Genomic DNA, 27,374 nt, shown 5'->3' on the forward strand with positions numbered 1-27,374 from the left:
ACAAAGAAGATACCAGTCACAATCATAACTGGGTTTCTAGGCAAGTCTTGAGTGAGGGCCTGGGTGAGGGGGGGGGCAGTGGTGTAGGCAGGCATGTCAGACAGTTCAGATGATGAGTGCCCTGAACTGGTTCCAGTGTCAACAAAGAAGATACCAGTCACAATCATAACTGGTTTTCTAGGCAAGTCTTGGGTGAGGGCCTGGGTGAGGGGGGCAGTGGTGTAGACAGGCATGTCAGGCAGTTCAGAAGATGAGTGCCCTGAGTTGGTTCCAGTGTCAACAAAGAAGATACCAGTCACAATCATAACTGGGTTTCTACGCACGTCCACAACGTTATTATTATGTCAGATGAAATTCAATAGTAGATCAGTAAACTACATTCTATCCTTCGATATGAAACAATCAAATTTTGACGATTTTGAAATTTTGACAATTTTTGAAAGTGTGTGACGTAATTACGGAATTGCCTGGGTTGAAACTGAATTTCTAGGCAAGTCTCAGGTGAGGGCCTGGGTGAGGGGGCAGTGGTGTGTCAGGCAGGCATGTCAGACAGTTCAGAAGATGCATGAGTGCCCTGAGCTTGTTCCAGTATCAACAAAGAATCATAACTGGGTTTCTAGGCAAGTCTTGGGTGAGGGCCTGGGTAAGGGGGGGGGGGGCAGTGGTGTAGGCAGGCATGTCAGACAGTTCAGAAGATGAGTGCCCTGAGCTGGTTCCAGTGTCAACAAAGAAGATACCAGTCACAATCATAACTGGGTTTCTAAGTAAGTCTTGGGTGAGGGCCTGGGTGAGGGAAGCAGTGGTGTAGGCAAGCATGTCAGACAGTTCAGAAGATGAGTGCCCTGAGCTGGTTCCAGTGTCAACAAAGAATATACCAGTCACAATCATAACTGGGTTTCTAGGCAAGTCTTGGGTGAGGGCCTGGGTGAGGGGGGCAGTGGTGTAGGCAGGCATGTCAGACAGTTCAGAAGATGAGTGCCCTGAGCTGGTTCCAGTGTCAACAAAGAAGATACCAGTCACAATCATAACTGGGTTTCTAGGCAAGTCTTGAGTGAGGGCCTGGGTGGGGGGGGGCAGTGGTGTAGGCAGGCATGTCAGACAGTTCAGATGATGAGTGCCCTGAACTGGTACTGGTTCCAGTGTCAACAAAGAAGATACCAGTCACAATCATAACTGGTTTTCTAGGCAAGTCTTGGGTGAGGGCCTGGGTGAGGGGGGCAGTGGTGTAGACAGGCATGTCAGGCAGTTCAGAAGATGAGTGCCCTGAGCTGGTTCCAGTGTCAACAAAGAATATACCAGTCACAATCATAACTGGGTTTCTACGCAAGTCTTGGGTGAGGGCCTGGGTGAGGGGGCAGTGGTGTAGGCAGGCATGTCAAACAGTTCAGGAGATGCATGAGTGCCCTGAGCTGGTTTCAGTGTCAACAAAGAATTATAACTGGGTTTCTAGGCAAGTCTTGGGTGAGGGCTTGGGTGAGGGGGTAGTGGTGTAGGCAGGCATGTCAAACAGTTCAGAAGATGAGTACCCTGAGTTTGTTCCTGTATCAACAAAGAATCATAACTGGGTTTTAAGGCAAGTCTTGGGTGAGTGCCTCGGTGAGGGCCTGGGTGAGGGGGCAGTGGTGTAGGCAGGCATGTCAGACAGTTCAGAAGATGCATGAGTGCCCTGAGCTTGTTCCAGTATCAACAAAGAATCATAACTGGGTTTCTAGGCAAGTCTTGGGTGAGGGCCTGGGTGAGGGGGCAGTGGTGTAGCCAGGCATGTCAGACAGTTCAGAAGATGCATGAGTGCCGTGAGCTGGTTCCAGTGTCAACAAAGAAGATATCAGTCCCAATGGGGTCCTCTCGCTATTCGAAGGTCCGCCATTCGAAGGTTCGATATTCGAAGGTTCGCTTTTCGAGCGTGTAATTTTACCATTCGCTATTCCGAATGTAATTAAAGGTTCGATATTCCGAAAAAACGGTTCTCTATTACGAAGGTTCTCTATTCCGAAAATTCCCAAAACACAAACAGGTTCTCTATTCCGAAAATAAAAAGGTTCTCTATTCCAAATATGAAAAAAGGTTCTCTATTCCGAATATTCAAATATGGGTCCTCTATTCCGAAAACGAATAAAGGTTCTTTATTCCGAAACAAGTCACCGTGTTCTCTACTCCGAATATGAAAAATGGTTCTCTATTCCGAATACCAATTCCGCTTTACAATGTATCATGTGTTTTTTGGTTTTTTTTACCTTGAGTTCTTCTAATTATTTGTAAAAGTAGAGAACAGTTTGAGGTTTGTAACTGTGGAGTCTGCAACGTTTTGCACGTGAAGAACAATAGAAAATTAGCTACTTTGCATACAATTTGCATATAAGGTAGTCACCTCACCGTCATCATGCATGGTCATCAAGTATTGCCAATCAGTCGAACTGAAAATTCAACATAATTTTACCATTATGTAGGCCTACATCCAGTGTCGCCGACAAAGGGGGGTAACCGGGTGCGTTATCCGGGGGCCCAGGGGGCCCGTAAAAAGTGAAGAAAACATACCTTACTATGGGGCAGTAAAAGCAAAGAAAAGGGACCTCAGGGGCCCGTAAAAGGTAAAGAAAAGATACCTTGTTTTAGGGCCTACGGGCCAACAAAGGTCTCTTTTCTTGTCCATTAGGCCTAGGGTATCTCTTCTTTGCTTTTTACGGGCCCTCCGAGGTCTCTTTTTTATGGGTCCATCTTTCTTTGCTTATTAAGCTGTTTTACAATTACATACTCACTAAAGCTCTCTTCTTTCCTTTTCGGGCCTCATTTCGGAATAAAGAACCTGTTTTGATTTTGGTAGGGAGAACCCTTTTTTCATATTCGGAATAGAGACTCTTTTTACATATTCGGAGTAGAGAACACGGTGACTTATTTCGAATAAAGAACCTTCTTTCGCTTTCGGAATAGAGAACCCATTTTTCATATTCGGAATAGAGAACCCTTTTTCATATTCGGAATAGAGAACCTTTTCTGTTTTCGGAATAGAGAACCTTCGTAATAGAGAACCTTCTTAATTTTCGAATAGTGAACCTTCGAATAGCGAACCTTCGAATAGCGAACCTTCGAATAGCGAAGTTCTCCGTCCCAATCATAACTGGATTTCTAGGCAAGTCTTGGGTGAGGGCCTGGGTGAGGGGGCAATGGTGTAGGCAGGCATGTCAGAGAGCCTTGAGCTTGTTCCAGTATCAACAAAGAATCATAACTGCTCCAGTGTCAACAAAGAAGATACCAGTGTGATGTGCCCTGAGTAATTTGATTTAATTTAATTATTTAACTTTGTTTACAAGCTGAAAGTATTTCATGAGATGGGAAACCCCCTTGTACGTGCAAGACAATGGTGTGGAAAGTCATTTTGGTATTCCCCCAAATTATTGTAAACAAAGTCAGATCTATGTTTGGAACTTGGAAATCCCCAGTTCAGTATATTGCACCATAGTCAGAACCCCCCAGGAAGTGATGTAATGTGAAAGGTGAATGTGTATAATTAATATTGGGAAATCCCAAGATTGCAGCAATGTTGTGAAAATGTGATTGAAGTAATGGTTTATTAATAGATGATGGGTTTTTGCATGAGTACTGATATAAAAAGCTGGAGGCTTTTGTTGGGACTTTACAGAATGCTGTGGGAGATTGAGAAACTCCACATGTGTGTGATGGTCTTCATGCTTCAAAAAAGAAGTACATTTTAACCAGTTTATATAGCCAATAATTGAGCTAATTTTAATACAGCAACGAAGAAGACAGCGAGCACACAAAAGTGCTCTTCCTCATCAAAGGATTAAAAGTTCTTTTGTCAAATTGCTGGAGTTTGCTGGGTTTGTGAAGGCCACGCATCTGTCAAAAAACAGCGGAGCTGTGTTAAAGAAACCTGTTCCCTGGGAAAAGAGTGATCGGTGAAAGAAACACTATTTGTGGAGATAGCAGCGCAAAGGAGTTATAATCATGATCGGAGGAAGCACCATCATTTTCAGTATGAGGATTTTATACGCAAGTATTTATAAATGCAAGTGTACTATGGACTTCGCTGATTTTCGCAGGACAAGTGAATAAGGATATATTACATCAGTCGTCCAGAACATTGCAAGAACTCTAGAATCACCAACAAGAAGACCGCTGGTTAAGTACCGATAGAGTAAAACTGATTGTGTGATTTTAGTGTATATTGTTGTTATATGTACCAAGCATACTTTGTTTTCAATTAAAGACTTAGATTATGTTAGCTTAATCAAACAGTGTATTTGTGTTGTGCATTCATGTGAGTTCGGGTAAAAGGTGATTTTGGCCTTGAGTCAAGTACGACTCATAACACCAGTCACAATCATAACTGAGTTTCGAGGGGGAAGTGCACATCCCCTTCACTCTGTATATCAGCGGGTAGGCATGTTTGACTTTCAATTAGGTTTCAGGTCTTTCAGAGACGATCAGCACAACCTCCTGAGTACTATTTTTTTCATCATTTGCATTATATAAAGTGCTGTTGTTATTTTTTCCTATGTTGCCATAGCAACCATCAAGGAAAAATTGCTCTCCAAATTCAATGTTGGACAAAGTCATGTTGTCAACAGGTTTACAATGTATGAGATGCTCCAACATTGACAAATGAGGGGGATACCAAGTGGAGCCTTCATACTATTGGTTATTCAATGTTGGACAAAGTCATGTTGTCAACAGGTTTACAATGTATGAGACCCTCCAACATTGACAAATGAGGGGGATACCAAGTGGAGCCTTCATACTATTGGTTATTCAATGTTGGACAAAGTCATGTTGTCAACAGGTTTACAATGTATGAGACGCTCCAACATTGACAAATGAGGGGATACCAAGTGGAGCCTTCATACTATTGGTTATTCAATGTTGGACAAAGTCATGTTGTCAACAGGTTTACAATGTATGAGACCCTCCAACAGTGACAAATGAGGGGGATACCAAGTGGAGCCTTCATACTATTGGTTATTCAATGTTGGACAAAGTCATGTTGTCAACAGGTTTACAATGTATGAGACGCTCCAACATTGACAAATGAGGGGGATACCAAGTGGAGCCTTCATACTATTGGTTATTCAATGTTGGACAAAGTCATGTTGTCAACAGGTTTACAATGTATGAGACCCTCCAACATTGACAAATGAGGGGGATACCAAGTGGAGCCTTCATACTATTGGTTATGAAATGTTGGACAAAGTCATGTTGTCAACAGGTTTGTGAGACCCCCCTCCAACAGGTATACAATGTATGAGACCCTCCAACATTGACAAATGAGGGGGATACCAAGTGGAGCCTTCATACTATTGGTTATGAAATGCATTTGAATTGTTTTGACTGATTGTAGTAGCACTAACATTTGATTATTTATATCTTTCATTCTTACCAGGAGCTGGCAAGACGACTTTGTTGAACTACATCCTGACAGAACAACACAACAAGAAAATTGCTGTTATACTCAATGAATTTGGTGAAGGTATGCATGTATACACTTATGTAGTAACTGTGTAATAGGCCCCTTTCCCTAATAAGCGCCCTTAAACAGAGTTTTACGAATAATGAATGTGTAAGTTCCCCCTTTTCAATGCACCTGTACAACAAAATTCCATCAAATTTATGAATGAATTATCTTCCAAGATAAGATGTTAAAGCAGCAGAGGATCGATTATTATTAGGGTCTGTATACACTATGCTGTACCTTTGAAGGCAGGGTATTAAAGCAGTATATGCTGAGAGAATTGCAACAGAGTCCTTGATGATAAGCATAATGAATACTTAGGGCTCTCATCAGGGTTAGGGTCTGTGTACACTATGCCATACTGAGTCTATGTGCAGAGCTGCTGTACCTTTGCAGGCAGGTATTAAAGCTGTATATGCTGAGAGAATTGCAACAGAGTCCTTGATGATAAGCATAATGAATACTTCAGGGTTCTCATCAGGGTTAGGGTCTGTGTATACTATGCCATACTGAGTCTATGTGCAGAGCTGCTGTACCTTTGCAGGCAGGTATTAAAGCTGTATATGCTGAGAGAATTGCAACAGAGTCCTTGATGATAAGCATAATGAATACTTCAGGGCTCTCATCAGGGTTAGGGTCTGTGTACACTATGTCATCCTGAGTCTATGTGCAGAGCCGCTGTACCTTTGAAGGCAGGGTATTAAAGCTGTATATGCTGAGAGAATTGCAACAGAGTCCTTGATGATAAGCATAATGAATACTTAGGGCTCTCATCAGGGTTAGGGTCTGTGTACACTATGCCATACTGAGTCTATGTGCAGAGCTGCTGTACCTTTGCAGGCAGGTATTAAAGCTGTATATGCTGAGAGAATTGCAACAGAGTCCTTGATGATAAGCATAATGAATACTTCAGGGTTCTCATCAGGGTTAGGGTCTGTGTATACTATGCCATACTGAGTCTATGTGCAGAGCTGCTGTACCTTTGCAGGCAGGTATTAAAGCTGTATATGCTGAGAGAATTGCAACAGAGTCCTTGATGATAAGCATAATGAATACTTCAGGGTTCTCATCAGGGTTAGGGTCTGTGTATACTATGCCATACTGAGTCTATGTACAGAGCTGCTGTTCATTTGAAGGCAGGGTATTAAAGCTGTATATGCTGAGAGAATTGCAATAGAGTCCTTGATGATAAGCATAATGAATACTTCAGGGTTCTCATTAGGGTTAGAGTCTGTGTACACTATGCCATACTGAGTCTATGTGCAGAGCCGCTGTACATTTGAAGGCAGGGTATTAAAGCTGTATATGCTGAGAGAATTGCAACAGAGTCCTTGATGATAAGCATAATGAATACTTAGGGCTCTCATCAGGGTTAGGGTCTGTGTACACTATGCCATACTGAGTCTATGTGCAGAGCCGCTGAACCTTTGAAGGCAGGTATTAAAGCTGTATATGCTGAGAGAATTGCAACAGAGTCCTGGATGATAAGCATAATGAATACTTCAGGGTTCTCATCAGGGTTAGGGTCTGTGTACACTATGCGATACTGAGTCTATATGCAGAGCTGCTGTACCTTTGAAGGCAGGGTATTAAAGCTGTATATGCTGAGAGAATTGCAACAGAGGATTGATGATAAGCATAATGAATACTTCAGGGCTCTCATCAGGGTTAGGGTCTGTGTACACTATGTCATACTGAGTCTGTGTGCAGAGCTGCTGTACCTTTGAAGGCAGGGTATTAAAGCTGTATATGCTGAGAGAATTGCAACAGAGTCCACGATGATAAGCATAAATACTCCAGGGCTCTCATCAGGATTAGGGTCTGTGTACACTATGCCATACTGAGTCTGTGTGCAGAGCCGTCGTACCTTTCAGGGCAGGGTATAAAGCTGAATGCTGAGAATTGCAACAGAGTCCTTGATGATAAGCATAATGAATACTTCAGGCCTCTCATCAGGGTTAGGGTCTGTGTACACTATGTCATCCTGAGTCTATGTGCAGAGCCGCTGTACCTTTGAGGGCAGGGTATAAAGCTGTATATGCTGAGAGAAGTGCAACAGAGTCCTTGATGATAAACGTAATGATAAGCATATGGGTCTGTTTACACTATGCCATACTGAGTTGCTTACACATAGTGAAACAATCTAGCGATACACATTTTTTCCCTTTATACAATACTGAGATCTTATTTTCTTGTTCTCATATATACAGGTAGTGCCATTGAGAAATCAATGTCTATTGGCCAATCAGGTGAGCTGTATGAAGAGTGGTTGGAATTACGAAATGGATGCCTATGCTGCTCTGTCAAGTAAGATGTCAAAGGTCATTCTTATGATTAATCATGATAGAATAATGTGAATGTTACAGTAAAGGAAAATAAATATTGTCATGTGAGTGCAATGGCTGCCACATGAAATCGCATTTGCAGAGGGATGCAAAACACTTGACAAATGTTTAGGCCTACCTGATGAGGCATTGGGGTTTGAGAGTGTTCATCAGGTGATGAAAATTGCTCCTGGAAGCATCTCAAACCCCATTACCCCACAAGATTTAATTCATCAACAATGTGCACATTTTAAATGACAAAAGTCATGCCTTTCTTACACTCACATGATGAATACTTATACCATATCACAACTCTGCAGAAGAGTTACACAAGTCATGTGAATCAGCCCTGTTAGGCCACACTCACCAGCAATCACATGTGGAGGTGTCTGATCACAGGTGTGCTACCAACATGGCTTTGGGTGGGGAGGAAAATAACTGATGTTAACACACTATAAGTGTGCTAACATTATTTTCCTTGAATGTAGCTTTTAAAATATGTTTGCCCTTGTCCCAATTTCCTGACAAAGCAATGAGTAACTCCAGGCTATTTCCAGTGGTGGTCCTGAGCTTAAACTCAGGAAACCTCAAGATAACAGGAGGAGCACAATTTCAATGCGAAACGCTGGTAAATCCACTTCAATCTCTGAACAGAGAGCTCTGTCCTGAACCACTCCAGTAATAACTGAAGATACTCTAATTGCCTTATTAATAATGGTCCTTAGTAGGATAGGTTTTTACAACAGGAGTTCATATTTACAACTATTACATGGGTGTGAAATCTCCTCTTTTTAGCTGAATTCCTCTTTTTTGGAAATTTTAGCTTTTTCTTTCATTTTCAGCCCATTTTGAGCATATTTCAGTGCTTTTCCTCTTTTTTGAACAAAGTTCCTCTTTTTTCAATAGAGGTCACTCACACCCTGCTATTAGTAAGTTTAGTGGGGTCAGGAGTAGCTATGACTTCTTCAGGACAAAGTACCCAAAAATGAGACATGTAGGCTGCCCTTGCCTACTGATGGCTCTGAAAAGAGCCGTTCACTGAATAGAGAACAAGCAGACCTGACCTATCTGCTAATGTTAAATTTTTTGAGAGGTTTCTGCTTCTGCTCTTAGGTCTTATACTGGCTGGGCTCGATTAGAGTATGATGCCAGGCTTGTGCAGGGGTATGAGGTTTACTGATATAGTTCCTGTTTGAAGGTGTTAAATCATGTTTCATTTACAACAGTGTTGTCAAGGGCATTCCACTCCAGGACTCGTGCTGGATCAGTGCCTGGAATTGCTAGAAAGTTTCTGAGTTTTACAGAGTTTTAAAGAGTTCTTTTTGTTACACTGTTCCAATTTTCTGAGTTTCTGCTGCAGAACTGGTACTGGATCAGTGACTAACAGTACTGGAACCCATTTGTTCTCTACTCTCGACTCTGTCCAGCGCTGCAAATGTAACCGGATGCTCTTATTTTTGTTAGGGCTAATATTACATGTGTGACTGCAATTTTCAAAAAAATAACATAAGTACCTTAAAGAAAAGATGTTGTGTAGCCATATAATGTGTAAAAGCAGAGTAAGAAGTTGGACAATTCCAAGCACGCATGCTGAGATGTTGATGCTTCTTGGGGCTCATGCTGGAGATAATACGTTTGCATGATTAAGTCAACTACAGACATAGTTCACTTCTAATAAATTAACGCCCCGGGGGCATTAAGCCTAATGCTACTATACCATACAAAACCATACAGCACAAAGTCACTTCAAGACCATGCATCCCATGTGATCCAATTGCATAATTCTGCCAAACTACATATAGGCACAAAACTATTGGCTGGGCCACAGTCACACGTGTGCCCGCCTATGCCCGGTCTACTAGTTGGCACACGAGGTGTCGTTGCGTCAATTCCCGGGTGGGAAAAACAACTTTTCTATTCATCTTCTTTCTTCCTTCCTTTCTTCTTTACTTCCACTTAGGCAAAAAGCAGGTTGGGAGTTGGGGTAAGAGAGAATAATTATGGTAGGCTTTTTAGCCTGGCTTGAGCCTGGTCCCATCAGGACCCAAATGCGTCTCTGCACAGAGTGACAATTTAAACAAACAAAAAACTGAGAAAATATCTTTGATGACTTTATTTAACAGAGACAATGGAGTCAAGGCCATAGAAAACCTGATGACAAAGCGAGGTAAATTTGACTACATTCTGCTGGAGACTACAGGTTTGGCTGATCCAGGTAAGGTAATTCCCTAATTGGACTGACGGTCCATCGTCTGATGGTCCATCGTCCGATGCTCTATCGTCTATGCTCCATCGTCTGAAGCTCCATCGTCTGACGCTCCATCATGATTCATCAATACATTTTGTCACATACCAGAAAAGAAGTCTTTGATGATGGAAAGAAGTTTTGATAGTGTGATCACATGAAAGGAGACTCTTGATATGAAATTGCCAGAAAGTCAGCGTAAATTCTGTTAAAAACCTCCCAAAAACTAAAAGAAAACATTTTTGATGTCAAAAAAGGTTTTGGAACTGGTAGAATTAGATGTGGTGTCCAGTGGCATGTGCAGATACCACATTCCCCTGTTCGACCTAAAAAAAGGAAAGCACACATGGCGATTGCCTTGGAACAAAGCCCAGGGGAGTAGCTAGGGTTTGTGGCATCTGGTAGTCTTTGCTGGGTGGGGGCATTTGCAACGAGCGGAGCGGCAAAGGTGTGACACCAAGCGTGAAACAAAGAGGGTGCTTCCACCCTAGGGCTCCAGACAAAGCCTTGTTAAAAGGCTAGGTATCTGGGGCACTCCCTTCATAAAGGGGGAAAAACAGCCAACCTGCTTGAACATGCAAAGATTTACCAAAATATAATTAGTTTTTCATAATCAAGGTGAATTTTGGCCTCAACAGTTTCATGACCATTTATGTTAAAATACACGTAAAAACTGTGACTTTTACCATTTGGAGTGGGTGCTTAATCAACCGATTTACGTATTATCCATATAGAATAGCAGTCTACACACTACTAACTGGAAAGTTATTCTTCATAACTGTCCCATGTTTTTTTAATTGTTCACAATTCTCCATGTTTTTTTTTTATTAATTGTTAATGCAGGTCCAATAGCCTCTATATTTTGGTTGGATGATGAGCTGGGTAGCGATATCTATCTTGATGGTAAGCATTTATTTGCTTTTAAAGATAATACATAGTTGGGTTCAGGTCCCTTTACAGGCTCTCCAACAGTTCAGTAAGACCCACATTTGAATCATGCTCTAGTTTTTTTAGTTTCAAACTCTCAAAAAATGTAGCTCTTTAGCTCAAATTTTGACAATTTTGGCATTTTTTTATAGCTCCACAGCCTATAATTTGGCCCAATTTTAGTTAGACCCCCCCTCCCAAAAAAATGTTGAAATTTAAGTTCATTGAGCCCCTATTTTGTTCTTAGTGCCCAAAGTGCACTGTACACCCACTGAAGCAATCCATAGTACTCTGGGTAATTAGGATGTACAATTTTTTATTTTGAAAATATTTTATTAGTTTGTCGTCAATTTAAATCTGGCCATGTGTACATGACACCCATCACTCTGGGGAAAAAAAACTTGTGCTTCATGTGCAGCTTTTGTTTGTGTTTGTTTGTTTGATTTATTTGTGTATGTTATAACTATTGCAGCTCACACGGATGTGCATCTCAAGATCCAGCATGTCTGCTGTTTGATTCAATAAAAAGTTATAATACTACCCTGTTTTTTATATTGGTACCCAGTATATGTTCAACAGTTGTACTGTTCAAGAGTTGCTGATATACTTGCAATTATATTGACAACATCAAAATGTTGCCAATTACAGACATTCAACTATTTTACTTGCATTAAGATGTTTGGTACTCTGTTCTAAAGACAAACTTCAACTTGCCAAAGGTTTTTTTTACATATATCTATTTATAATTTATTATTTAGGTATAGTTACAGTGGTTGATGCTAAATATGGCTTACAACATCTAGAGGAGGTCAAACCGGATGGAGTGGTCAATGAAGCTGTCAGGTAAATTAATGTTATATTAATTTGATACAAGTTGAACAGATTGATAGGACATCACTTCAGTGTGAGAGGTCCTGAGTTTGAGCCTTGGTGAGGTTGTTTTTCTTACTCTGTTCTGAAGACTTGTTTTGTAGTTTGCCAAACTTCAATTTGCCAGAGTTTTTATTAATCTATTTATTTTGTATTATTTGATGATGATGCTAAATATGGCCTAAAACAGCTGCAGGATTTGAATATATTTTACTTGACTTAAAAGTTTTGAATCATGAAGGAAATTTGCCAGTTCCCAAGCTCGATTTTAAAAGTCCTTGACCCGATCAACAGCCTTATCCCCCATTTTTCTGCAATTTTGGTATCAGAAAAAGGATCATCATTTTCAGGAAAATTCCATCAATACAAAAGTACTGGTCTCCCTGGAAGCCCTGATAACATATATAAATAACATTATAAGAATATGAATAATTAATATACAAACATGTAAATATAGAACAAGTTCAAATTAACATATTAATGAGGAGGGCTACAACTTATTAACTTAAAATACATTCAAAATTATAAGGCATTCTTGAACTCATTCAAGCTTAGAGAATCCAAATTGGCACAGAGATTATAAGGAAGTCTATTCCATGAAGTGGCAGCTCTATAATGAAATGTTCTCTGCCCAGAAGATAATTTCCACCTTGGAACGACCAATTTGTTATGTGATTGACTTGAGTGTTCTTAGAATGAGTAGAGGAGGTGAAGGTAAATTGAGACGACAAATAATGTGGAGCAATGTTTTAGACATTTAAAAACTAAAATAAGTAACTGATTCTCCCACCTACTATCAAGTTTAACCCAGTCCAGGTCTTTCATCATTTTGTCCACTGGTGTTCTTATGTCTGCATAAAGTAAAATATGGGCAAGTCTATTCTGCAAAATCTGAAGCTCATTTTTGTGGCAAGCACTAAAATTTGACCAAACAGAGCTGCAGTAGTCAAAATGAGGAAAGACAAGGGCTTGGGCAAGTGTTTTAACTGATCTAACGGGAAGATACTTTTTCACTCTACAAATAACACCAATACGTTTTGATACATTAGAAGAAAGATAATTAACATGCTCATCCCAAGAAAGATGTGGATCAAATGTAACTCCTAAATACTTATACTTATCAACTCTTTCAATGCTCTCACTTTTGTAAATGAGGGATATATTTTTATAATTAATTTAAGCTTGCCTTGTTCCAAACAACATCAACTTAGTTTTCTTAGTATTTAGAGTTAAATGATTAGATTGAAACCAGTCAGCAATTTTCTTTAGATTTGCATTAAGATTATTTTCCAGAACAGTGGGGTAAGAAGAGCTTACTAAAAGAGTAGTATCATCTGCATACATTACACACTTACAGCTACTATTTACTGCTTCTGGTAATGAATTAACAAATATTATAAATAACAAGGGCCCCAAAATTGAGCCCTGTGGAACACCAATATTAATATTTTTAAAATTTGATAAAGAAGAATTTATATTTACAGCTTGAGATCTACCATCTAGATATGATTGAAACCAAATAAGAGCTTTAATACCATATGAACTAAGTTTTTGAATAAGAAGGTCGTGGTTAACAGTATCAAAGGCCTTCTTTAAATCTAAAAAGATTGAACCTGTAACTTTGCCATTATTCATGTTATTTAATATGTGATCTGTCACATCTGATAGAGTAGTATTAGTACTATGATTACGTCTAAAGCCTGATTGACATGGATTTAAAATATTGTTACATGTGAAATAATTATGCAGTTGGTCATGTACAGCACGTTCTAAGATCTTAGAAATAATGGGTAAAACTGAGATAGGTCTAAAGTTGCTGACATCACTTCTGTCACCCTCCTTGTATATAGGTGTAACCTTTGCCTTTTTACATTCATTAGGAAAAGTGGATGTGAACATAGAAAGATTACAAATATATGCAAGGGGATGACAAATAATCGGTGCAGCAAGTTTCAAAAGTTTACATTACCACCCTCACAAAGTCTGTCAATTTCCATCTTCGTAATCTTTACCGCATCCGTAAATTCATTGACCAGGATACCTGTCACCATGCTGTTCGCTCTCTCATACTGTCCCGACTTGATTATGGCAATGCAATCCTCTATGGTATCACTCAAGGTGAAAGAAATAGACTGCAGAAGCTGCAAATAGTGCTGTGCATTTGATTTGATTTTCTCTGTCCCTCGCTCAACTGGTACCTCCGACCTTCTCATTCAATTGCATTGGCTTCCAATCCAGGACCGAATTCTTTTTAAACTTCTGCTTTATGTTTTCAAGTGCTCTCAGGGCCGTGCCCCCAATTATCTTTGTGAGCTTCTTTCAGCCTATGCTCCCGGAAGAGAATTGAGATCTTCTTCCGATAAGACTCTGCTTAGTCAGCCTAGGGCACATAGAGGATCTGGTTTAAATACCTTCTCTGTCTCTGGCCCAAGGGAATGGAACAAACTCCCTAAAGCCATCAGGGAGTCTCCATCAATTCCAGTTTTCAGGAAGAAACTGAAAACTCACCTTTTCAGTTAGCTTCTTTCTTGTTCCACTGTGTTTCTTTTTTCCCCATCCTTTCTCTCCTTGTTCAGCGCCTTGATAAATTTTAAAGGCGCTATATAAATACCTTTATGTGTGTATGTATGTATGTATGTATGTACTAACATTACAAATACCTGAAGACTTATTATTAGAGAAATTACAAATCTGTTTAAAAACAAATTCAGGTTCTACAAAATCAAATTCAAAATCATCATGCTCATAACTCATATCAGAATTCTTGAAACGTTCTTGAAAAAAAGTTCATGATCAAAAATTTAAATCAAAATCATCATCTTTTTCCCATGACCGCAGTAAAATTTGACACCCGAGATATTTTTCATTTAAATGTTGTGAACAAAAGCATGGTGAATTGTGGTAACCACACCGGAAGTGTTTGGATTGTGTTACAAAATAGCTAGTTGCCATTTGATGATCAATTCCCCACAGTCCGTGTGTTGGTTAGTAGCATGTAAAAGCTAGGTTTATCTATCTAGTGCCTTCATTGGAGAAAAAGATTTGTTGATATTTTTACAAGACAAAAAGCAACTTTTCTATACATTGTTGACATGGTGCCTTCAGGAAAGAAAGTTTTCTATTCCCCATTGCATGGTTCCGCCATATGCAAGGAGCCTCAAACTAGTAATAGACATGAAACAGGGGTGTCTTTTCTTCCAGAAAATTTAAATTATTCCCTCACCCTACCGCACTGTGTCACATCCGTCCCCAGATTCTTCCCCAACTGAAAACCCCCAAAATGGACAAATTTTAGGTTGGTTGCTATCTCGGGGCAAACTGTGCATTATTACCTATAATGTGCAAACTGTGCATTATTACCTATAGTATGACCACTAGTCACTATTGCCCAGGCAGGGAAGAATTACTGACACAACTTTTCCCTGTTTTATGATAAAGTCCATGGTTTCCCTCAAATAATTATTTTTGGGATGGGAATAGGTAAAAGCCAAGGGACCACTACATGTATATGCTAATGTTATGTACCCATTATAATTCTTCCCTAAATGACACTTGATGAATTCACCCACCCACCCAATAATACCATAAAACATAATTTAATACATGTTCCAGTTATACATTTTTCCCCAAATTAGTTAATGTTATTTTTAATCTTCCTTGAACCCTGTTGACTTTCTTCTGTAACTTAACACAATGTCTTATTTTCTCAATCCAAACATACAGACAGGTGGCTCTAGCTGATTTAATTCTTGTCAACAAAATAGACTTAGTTGATCAGGCATATCTACACAAAGTTACAGACCATATAAGGTAAGCAAAAAACTATATATGCATATCTATTATATTATGTTTATATCTTTTATCTTACAATAAGTTAATTAGCGTTTACAAGTGACAGAATTGCCGTGAATATATTTCAATTACACAACCGGTATCGGGCCTAGCCCTTCTTCAGGTGAAAAAAGCAATGCAGGATTGTAGAGAAAAAATACGAACAAAATGCACGATATATATCTACAAAACACGGACGTCTGAGAAATAAGCAAAAAATTAAGCACCAGATAGTTGATGCAAAACAAAAACACCGCACAAAATACGATTTGGACGTCGGAGAAATAACTTTAAAAAAACAGATAGATTTTTTTTTTTTTTTCCGATTGGGTTCTGTACCAGTGAGACATGCTTCTGGCTCACTCCAACTTTTTTGGTGTTTTTTACCATATTTTCCAGTAATTTTTATCATCTAGTGATGTGTAGCTGTTTTTATCATCTTATAATAGTGTACCTTCTTGTCATCTGTGAAATCTGGATTTCTGGGATAAGTTCCAAGACTCAACTGAATCAAGGTATCAAAATTCTGCAACCTTGAACATTTTAAGCTTACATGACTGCTGAATTCTGTTCCTCATTGAACTAAGATTACTACCAAACTTTTTAAAGCTGCAGCTGGTCTGCCAACTCAACATTAGCTTATTAAAATGACTTCTAAGGCTACTCCTCCAAGTTTGTACTTTTTGCTATTTCTTGGTATATTTACAATCTGCCATCGTATACAAACATGTGTAACATCTGAGCTACAAGTACTTCATTCTGATAGCCTGAATTACAATGGTAGACTAATTCCATTCTTCGACACAACATTCAACCCAATCAAGAACCCATATTTTTCTACGTTTGATGCACACATACCAACATTATCTGAAGCTTATACCATTTCATTCAGTTGTGCATTGAATCCTCATCAGGGTAGAGGACTGAAGGTTAGTTCTACACCGTTTCTTGGCTACCCAAGGGGTAAACTCCCCTGTTCATCATAGTCAACTTATTGGCTGGTGACATCAATTTGAACCCGGGACCTACCCATTTCTCAGATTTGAACTTGAGCTTTGATAGTCAGACGAGTGATGACGGACTTTCCTCCGATGAATTTTCATTTAATTTACCTGACGATGGATCTCAACGTGGGACTGGGATTGACATTTTATATTTAAATGCACGTAGTATTAAAACCATAAGAAAAAAGAAACATATAAATAAAATCAGGGATTACTGTGCAATTCAATCAAAAAAACTCTATGACATTATATGTACCACGGAAACATGGCTGAACAGCAATGTTAATGATGCTGAACTCTCTGATTCGGACTATATTTTGTACCGTAAAGACAGATCTAATCATTGGAAGACCAGAGGTGGTGGTCTCTTATGTGCAATAAAAAATAATATTATGTCGCTACATAGACCAGATCTTGAACCTGATAATGATGAAATCATGGTGTTGGAAATAAGACCTACCAAGTGTAAAAAAATGGTCATTGTATTATGTTACAGAGAGCCAGATGGTTGTGTGGATACATTTGTTCAAAATCTGCAGCTTGTTTTGTCCAAAGTTGCCTCTGAATTTGATCAGTTCCATGTTATTGGTGACTTCAACTTGCCCAAGATCGATGGCTGCAGAAATATGAATAATGTACCCCCTGCTGAACTGTCTTTCTGTGATGTCATAAATTCTTTTTACTGACCCAGCTTAATTTTATTCCATCCCGTGATGCATGTAAAAATATTCTTGATCTTGTACTAACTACATCTCCTGATAGGTTATCAACTGTGGTTCTCTCGAGTGAAACGTTTCCTACTGATCACAAACTTTTAGAATTTCGTATTTTAACCAAAGTTGAAAGACTTAAAAAAATTTGTCGTGAAGTGTATAATTTCAAGAAAGCAAATTTTAATAATGTTAGACATGAGATGGATAATGCTGACTTATTTGATTGTGTTTACAGTGCTGGCACTGTTGATACTGCTTGGTCAAATTTTAAAACAATTTTTACAAATGTTCTTGACAAACATATTCCTAAAATCAAAATCAAGGATAGCACTACTCCAGACTGGATTGATTCTGAAGTTCGTCATTTACAGAAAAGTAAGTTCACAGCCTGGAAGCGAGCACAGAAATCAAATTCTGAGCATCACTGGTCAAAGTTTCGGAAACTTCAGAATCGCCTGAAAAATCTGATTGCTGTTAAATATGACCAGTTCATTGATGATTTTGGGTCTCACGCTTCTGGAAAATCCAAAACGTTTTTGGTCATTTTTAGATCCAAAACCAGATCAAAATCCTTGCCCCAGGTCATCAGTGATACCAATGGTGTAACCGCTTCCACTGCTAAAGAAAAGGCTACTCTCTTTAACAGTTATTTCTTTTCTGTATTTACCAAACCAAAGAATGATCTGAACTTTCCAAATATTCCCATCTTTGAACATGAATCATTGGGCAATTTTGAACTTCAAAATGATGATGTACTTGATATTCTGAAAAATTTGAATGTTTCCAAAGCATCAGGCCCGGACGGTATATCACCACGTGTCCTAAAGGAATGTGCATATCAAATTGTATCTCCCTTATGCCATATTTTTAACTTGTCTCTGAGTGAAGGTAAATTACCTCAGGAATGGCTTGAAGCCAATGTAATACCGGTTTATAAAAAGGCCGACAAACAACAGGTTGGAAATTACAGGCCAGTATCTTTACTTTGTATATATGTGGGAAGATCATGGAGAGAGCAATTGTCAACTTGGTTTTTCCTCATATAAAAGAGAGGCTCTATCATCTTCAACATGGCTTTATAAAAGGGCGTTCAACTAACACAGTTGCTTGAAGTTTTTCATGAAGTCAGTGCAGCCTTGGACAACGCTGGGCAGGTCGATATGGTTTATCTTGATTTTTCCAAAGCGTTCGACAGTGTTAGTCATAAATTACTCTTATACAAACTCAGGTCTTTTGGTTTTCATTCTGGTCTACTTAATTGGTTTAAAGCTTATCTTACAAACCGCCACCACCGTGTTGTTGTTGATGGCGCCCAATCTGATTGGCTTCCAGTGGTTTCGGGGTTCCACAGGGCTCTATCCTTGGGCCACTCCTTTTTGTTTTATACATAAACGACCTGCCCAGTGTTGCCCAACATTCTAAGATTGCTTTATTTGCCGATGATGCTAAGTGTTTTATTAATGTAAAAAAAACCTTCAGATTGTGAGCAGCTTCAGTCAGACTTAAATGCACTAGTCAATTGGAGTAATACCTGGGAGCTTAATTTTCACCCTTCCAAATGCCAGGTCATTTCCTTGACAAGATGCAGGAAACCCATCCTTTATGATTATAATATGAATGGCACAACTCTCAGTAAAATTGATACCATCAAAGATTTGGGTGTTGACATATCAACTAAACTTGTCTGGGATACCCATATTAATAGAGTTGTCAAAAAATGCAATCGTAAGATGGGCATGATCATGCGTACAGTAGGGTTCAATGCCCCAGTAAAAGTTACCAGAACTCTTTATAGTTCCCTGATCAGGAGTGATCTTGAGTATGGTAGCTGTCTTTGGAGCGGTACATCCAAACATAACATCCAAATGTTGGAAGGAGTCCAAAGACGAGCTACCAAATTCATTTTACATTATCCTGATCAGGATTATAAGGAGAGGCTAACCAATTTGGACTTACTCCCCCTTACTCTCAGGAGAGACAAAAGTGATCTCTTGTTTTTTTTTACAGATGTAGGGAGGGTCACTATGATATTAATGTCAATAATTATGTTAAATTCAGCCAAGGGAATGGGAAGGACCATCCCACCACTAGATTATCTTCCGATCCATTTAAACTCAAAATTCAACGTTGCAAAACCGAAGCGCACATGAATTTTTATTTTAATCGCATTGTGCAGTTTTGGAATCAGCTGCCTTTGTCTACAAGGACAGCCGGTTCCTTTTCTTCCTTCAAATCCGGGGTGGTTGAATTTTTGAATTCTCATTTTACTCAAAATTTTGTTCTTTGAAAACATGCTCTTGGAGCTCTTACTGCAGATGCTCGAATTGCAGGCTTATTTAATTTGGGATGGGGCTGTGATGGGTTTTTTTTTTTCCAATAATTTATTTTCAAAAATCGAAAGGTGGGATGGTCCTAGAGGTGATTTTGCACCTGTTTGTCCCATTCTTTTCGCTGGCATTTTATTCTTTACTTTGTCTTGATTATTAGTATGTGCAATATTTATATAATATATTTATCTTTGTAATTGTATATAAGCCAGTGATGAAGCATAATAAATAAATAAATAAATAAATAAAATTTTGCACAGACAAAAATACCGCACAAAACGGGAATGATATCTTATGCAAATATATGGAAATATTCATAACTTACCACATTAGGTACTTTTCCATATCATTATGCCTCCATTTCAAGAACCGCTGACCCAGTGACCACCAGGGTTTTCTTTAAGCATTTTGCTGAAGGGGTATTATCAATATTTTTGAGGCTAAAAAATGTTTTTTTATTAGTTATTACTGTTTGTAACTACCATCTCAACCCCCCCTCTAGTAATTCATCTTTTGGGTGACATTCAAATGATTCAATGCTTATATGAAGGCAGAGGTAGACCCCATCATCCCCAGATGAAAATATCAGGTATTTCTATATCATGGAATATTTGAATGTGTACGCTCTGGATTTAAATGTGTATATAATTAAAGAAAACCCTGATTGGGCTATTCCAGAAATTTTCCACACACCCCCAAAGATGACATTGGGATTTCCCACAGCTTTCCCCCTCAATATTGCTTGGGAATTCCTATCATGAAATCTAGAAAGAACATCCCATTTCCCGTCCAGATGCACATCGGAATGTAAAAAATTGGAAATTCCGATCATGCTTTGGTGTAAATGCTTGTAAATCCCAATTCCCAAATGTACACTCAAATATTGGCTGGGAAATCCCATTGTTATGTTATGGGTGGCTCGGGAAATTGCACATAATTTTGCGAAATCATTTGTGGGAAATCCCACGTTTTGTTTTAAATTTAACTTTGTCATCTTTGGGGGTGTGTGGAAAATATCTGGAATAGCCCAATTATTCGGGGGCCATGGTGGGGCGGGTGGTTAGCTAGCATCCTGATCCAGGGCTTTCCAAGCTGTTGATCATGATCCAAATATGGGACACAACTTGCAGTGTTTCTAACAAGCCAAAAAAGCCCCGGGCCATTTGGGCCCTTGCTCTAAAAACTTTAAGCGCCCTCACTTTTTTTCACGGGCCCGAATAAATTCACCCAAATCTATAGGAAATCACAACTCTAGTTGTATCTATAAAACAATAAGGAACACACACACATACTTCATTTTGTAGTATTTATTGAACATTTTATTCACAACAAGGTAAGTAATCAGTGCGATCATGACGACTCGATGTGCAGCCAGAATTTCTACGGGCCCTTCAGGCCCGCACAGATGCTTTTTAGTGGTGCCCTCACAGATTTTCACAGGCTGAGGGCCCAAGGGCCTGCCTTATTTGAAACAATGGTTGCAAGCACTTCTTCAGGGAGTCAGGGGAAATGCTATTGGTCAATGCTGGCAGTTGGCTTTAGACCTCAGTGAGATGGGCACTTTCCACAATAAGTACCGAAGTTTGACATACTTTGCGCAAATATTACCTGCTACCATGAGATGAGCATAAAGTCGCAAGTTGGTAGTTTCAAGACATCCTTTTCTTTATCGTGGAGATGATGTTCTTCGTTTGCTGTGTAACTGTACAAGCCAGCAGTAATGTCTTTTGTGAATGGCCCATTCACAAAGGACATACAGACATATTATTGGCTTGATCAGGTGCGTGTGAAACGAAAAACACAAATGCAGCAGCCAGGGTATCTCAAAACTACTAACTTGCGACTTTACGGTCATTTCGTGATAGCAATTCACAAATAAGCAGACGCACATATCACATTTGTTTCAGTAATCATTTTTATTATGATGTGGTTTAATAGTGCCATAGTTTTCTCATGTAATTTAGGGATGTTTGGGATGCCCTGGTCTAACCCCCTTTTAGCAGTAGTTTTCTCATGTAATTTAGGGATGTTTGGGATGCCCTGGTCTAACCCCCTTTTAGCAGGCTATATTTCACTTGAATTTCTTTGTTTTCTTTTCAACAGATCCATTAACAGTTTGGGTAAACTGATAGAAACACAGAAATCAAAGTAAGTATAAAATCGGCTAGAGGTATTCCATTTAAAATCCACACTCCACCTGTGGAACATTTAGTTATAGTCTTCCACAGAGGGAGTATTGGTATCAAATAGAATAGACAGTGGGTAACTATTCCATTTACAATCCTCCAGCTGTGGAAGATATAGTAAAGCCATATACAGAGGGAGTATGGGTTTCAAACTAATTAACCCTAGCCAATGCCATTTGAAAAATGTACTCCCTCTGTGGAAGACTACTTAAATCTTTAACAGGGGTAGGGAATATTTAAACTGAATGGCCTGATTGTAAGAAAGGATCACACAGCACACACTAAAACATTATAAACATTTATTAAAATGTAATCTTATTAATATAGTAGAAGAAATGTTTAATATGTACATCTCACAACTAATTTAACTTTATGTAAACCTACTTTGTAACACAAAATATGCTGTTCCAATTAAAAACCACACCCCTACTGTGGAATATTTTGGAATTCCAACCAAATTCAACTGTTCAAATTTGTCCAGATCCAACCATTTTCATCCATAAAAAGTAGGAAAGGTGCGGAAGATTTTGGAATTCCAATCAAGATTGTCTATTTTTAGGCCAAATTGGGCAGAATTCATCTGGATTCCATAAATTGCAACAATTTTCAGCTGGACTTTCTCATCAATTGGATTGACCGTAAGGTGCAACTAGAATTGAGATGGCAGTGAAATATTCCACAGGGGGTGTGGATTAAAAATGGAATTGCCCAATACCCATGTTACTTTTGAAGCACTTTAATGGTAAATGCCAATTGACCTTTCAGTAAATCCCATAATTCATTGCGGTTAGACCTGAGATGTCAAACTGACTTGCAATACGCAGTAATGATGTTCCCTAACGATGTGCACATTGGCGTGACGTCAAATGACAACATTTTATGTCTACCTGCAAAGGCTTGTGGGATTTATCAAAAAGGTCAATCCTTGCCAACTTTACACTGATGGATAAGGCGACGGAAACACTTACTATATATAAACACCAAAATACTGAATTAATAACATGCTAGCACTGAACAAGAATGACCTTAGATGACCTGACCTTTTGTCAGTTCATCATCTAGTAGTAAACCTATAAAACAATCAATTTTTGTTACCCTAAACTACAATGAAGCTGTAGTAGCCTATGGTTCACTACCACTAATTATCTATAACACAGTTTTCAATGGAAAAATAGTAATTTCAAGCACAATTTTCTCATACATAGAACTCTCAGTCTGAAAATACATTCATACATACGCGCTATATAACAGCATAGCATATGTGATTGGTCGATAGGGGTGCCCGGCTTTCCGGTCATAAACAAGCCGTGCTAGAACCGATGGACGCTATGGGTAGGATATGTGCATGTATGCTTGATTGCTTTCATAAGCTATTTACGCATAAAGCGCAAAAAATCATTGATCTTCTAATGTTGAGTAGCAATGACTAAACTGAACATTTGTCATGAAATAGTCCTGTGAATTAGATGATCTTTATCTTATTTTTTGTTGTAAAGGGATTCAATTATGCTTCACCGTTGTTCATGAAATGTTATTATTTTTTTTTTTTTTTTTATTACAGGCTCAATCTTGAACACATATTAGATTAACATGCATATGACTCAAATCTAGGTCAAAGGTGAGTAATAAACTTTTTTTTTACTCCAATATAAAAGTACTGTGCATTCTCATTAAAGCCATATTATTACATTTGCTAAGGTCCTCAATATTGTTCAAAATTCTGTTTTTTACATGATTATATTGTACTTTATTAAAGTACTATACCCTGCAAAAATCGAGACTACAGGTGCTGTAGTTTTGTCAAAATCCGAGATATTGAACAAAACGCAGGAACCGTCAGTATTATTATTACGTAACACGCATACACGATATTCATAACACAGGTACACAGCGTATGGGACAGATATACACATCAAAGGATAGTACCATAACACAACCGACGGAGTGATACACATTGTCGACATCAGCGCTGGTAGTAAATTCCAAATTTCTTTGCTTTACCTCAGTTGTTCGCTCAAAATTAAAAGGGACATATCTGATAATAAAAGCTAACATTTTATGGCAAATAAATACTAATCTATTTTGTATGGAAATGTATACATGTAATATGTCTTTAACATACACATCAAAAAAGGGCCGGATTTTAAGCATACAGCGGCGGTGACATTTTGGGTCATTTTTTGGTTACATAGACGTTTAGGAATCCACCTGTGGCTATATCAACACTTAGGGCTCTTTTTGAACCAGAAAATTGGCATTTAGGGTAACATTTTCTGATTTTAAAATAAATTTGAAAATTACTTTTTACAGGCTCTACATACCTATAGCCTAGTGTTAAAATAGTATTTTTTACCATCATGATTTAAAAAGTGAGAATATGCCATTTAGGGGTAAAATATGGTGGTTATGACATAGGGTAATAAATTTTGACACTTATGCCATTTAGGGTAGCAAATTTGTTGCCATCAGTTATGCCATTTTACAGTATGTGTTAAGGGGTGATTGATGAGCATGGGTAGTACTTGAATATTCGAGTGACCCCTCCCCGGGTCAAGGGTCACTTCTTTTGCTCCTCAGTGATATTTATTTTATCCCAAGTCACAGGTCTATGATAGACATGTCCTAAATATTTTACACAGAGGGACTTCAAATGGAGTCACCCATTCAGGTAACCCATTTGAAATTCACACTCCCTGTGTGGGAGATTAATGTCATGTCTTCCTTAGGGGGTGCATGGATTTCAACTGGAATAGCCATTTGCATGTGATGAATTTGGATCCTCCTCTATTGCTTATACATGTAGGAGTAGAAAGTTTGTAATCATCTTTGAAAGTTCTGTTTCTCTCTTTATTTCATTTTATTATACATGTAGGAGTAGAAAGTTTGTAATCATCTTTGAAAGTTCTGTTTCTCTCTTTATTTCATTTCAGTGGAATCGAAAAACTGAAGGATAGAGGACTGGATATAAGGTCAGGTCAAGGGTCAAGTCATCACATTGACCCCTCAGTGACCACTGTGACCTTCCAGCTTTGTGGCAATATTAAAACAAGCGATTTAGATGTATATATTCAGGTATGTATACTACTTTTTGCTGTCGCTCAGGACAAAGGTCAAATCATAGACCTCTCTGATCACTTGTCAAGTTTTGCGGTTTAGAATGTGACTTACATATAGTTGTGCATAGGTAAGGGTCCCATCTTTTCCTGTAACTTTGATATTTTAAAGCGTACATCACATATTTACTGCGTTGAAAACACACTTGTCTCTGATTGGCTGCTGAAGCGATCTGCTTTTACCGAGTGGAAATGTGTGAATGAACATTGCGCCATATGCATTGTTAGCTCCAATTTTGCAACATTACAGCAGTACAGTAGCCTATGCCCCTGGGAATAATTGATTGACAGGTTAGCTGTATTTGTAAACATTGCAGATATCCCATCATTGAAAACTTCATAGATTACCCTATACTCTTCTGTACCCACTAGTGGCGGTAACAGGATTTTTTTTTAGGTGGTGGGGAGTGAAATTTGATTAGGGGGTTAAAATAATAACATTTTCCTAAAATTTGGTGATTATAGCTCAAAATTAGGCGATTTTAGCCCTGATTAGTGGATTTTCTGTTCATTTTGGCCTGACAAGAGGGAGAAAAAATTAAGGGGGAAAAAATTCCCCCCTTTCCACCAAAGACCAAACAGTTATTGTATTTTGGTTCACAAGACAATTTACATTGTGCCTATAATACTCTTATAAAACATTACATTACAATTTACATGTGCCTATACTTCAATCATTATTAAATTTACATGTGCAACTTACAGGTGTTAACATTCATTCATAACCTCATGAATATATGCGATGCGTGTGATCCAATCATATTTTATTATTTGTAAAAAACACATGTTGAATAGTTTGTGTTGTGTTACTTTTACACATTTACAAATATTAATGACTTCATTTGCATATTATTTGTATTTACAAACCTTTGTTATTTACAAATCTTTGTTGTTGGGGCCACAGTAATTATGAACCGTGTAATTCTAGTTCAAAATGTCTCACTTCTGAGGGGGCAATATCTCCCTTAAACTCCCCCTCCTGTCACACAAGTGTGACACTTTCACTATGGACCACAATAGCCTCATCCCAATGGCATACTTCAACACTCATAGTGCAAAATTTGACCTCAAGTTACAGAGTATGAGTTTCTGCACCCAAATTTTCAAAGGTCATTCAATGAATGTGCAAATGTATTGGTGTTAAAGAATTGCGACACGATAGATGAGCATGTTGTGGATCCTAGTGTTTGTGCCGATCAGCATCACCACAAAGAAACATCCACTTGGCCTTTATCAAAATAATGTATTTAAGCAAAATTCCGATGATTTAAACTTGTATAATCAACTTTCACTACATATGTTTATCAAATGCCAATCAAAAGAGTTAACTCCAACAATACAGACCATTGTACGTATATATTACATTCAAGAAACAATCATGCACTTTTTTAATAGTTAGACATACGATGTATATACAACTATTTTGTTAAAGTTAAAGCCCTAATGTATGATTTTCGTTCAACTTTTGATTTTGTTATTCTTAACCAAAAAGCTGAAATAATATTAGTAATAACGGTCAGAAAGTGTTTCTGTCCATTTTAAGCCATCGAGGTAAAGTGAAAAAAAACCCACTGAATATTTTGGCTTTAACAAAATTGCTCTGCTGACCTACAAACACAACACATTTTGGCTGATTCCATTTAGGTGTAAGCAAGTTGGGATATGTGTAAATGTGCCAAAAAATTATCCCATTTCATATTATAAGATCATACATTTGTTATGGCTGTAAAGCAATAAATCCAATTTTTATACCAGCAATGTACAAATTGCCAACAAACATGTATTACAAACCAGTTGTATACTAAAACAAGTTTACCAAAAGTGTCAAATGTCATAATTTGTCTCCTAAATAATATCATTACCCAGAATGCAATCATTTTACCTAAACATTGCACACCTTTAATTTAGAACAAAGGGTAATACAGAGTCACTATTATAACTGATTATTCTAAAACTTCACACCAACTGATTAACAGACCCCTTCTACATTGTAGACTGAGGATTGATTTCTCTTTTAAAGGGACTTTTTTTAAAATTTGGTTGAAAGCATTTGGATGCTATGCAAATTTTTCAAAGTATCTAGGTAACCCTATTCTTATGTTCCGGTGATGGTAGTGCAGTATACAAATTCGCAACGGTAAATGCACTGCATGCTAGCCATAGGCTTCAACATTAAAAGTCCAAGTTTTAAGATATTTTCTCAAAATATCAAAATATCAAGAACCAATACTAGGCTTGTTAGTTCTCAGTTTTATGCATATTTATGCTGATTCCAAATATGGTCATGAAAATGTACAATTCTGAAGTTTTTGGATTGAAATTTTTTTTTTAATTTGTCGTCTGCAGTTGACATCTGCGTAAATAAATGAA

At 38.3% G+C, this 27,374-nt stretch overlaps 1 pseudogene; it reads left to right on the top strand.

Moving 5' to 3' along the window:
* The first annotated feature begins 676 nt into the window (after positions 1 to 676).
* LOC140139472 (zinc-regulated GTPase metalloprotein activator 1-like) overlaps positions 677 to 27,374 on the top strand; it is a 32,455-nt pseudogene continuing 5,757 nt past the window's right edge.

This window comes from Amphiura filiformis, chromosome 2 (assembly GCF_039555335.1).
Source record: "Amphiura filiformis chromosome 2, Afil_fr2py, whole genome shotgun sequence".
NCBI lineage: Eukaryota > Metazoa > Echinodermata > Ophiuroidea > Amphilepidida > Amphiuridae > Amphiura > Amphiura filiformis.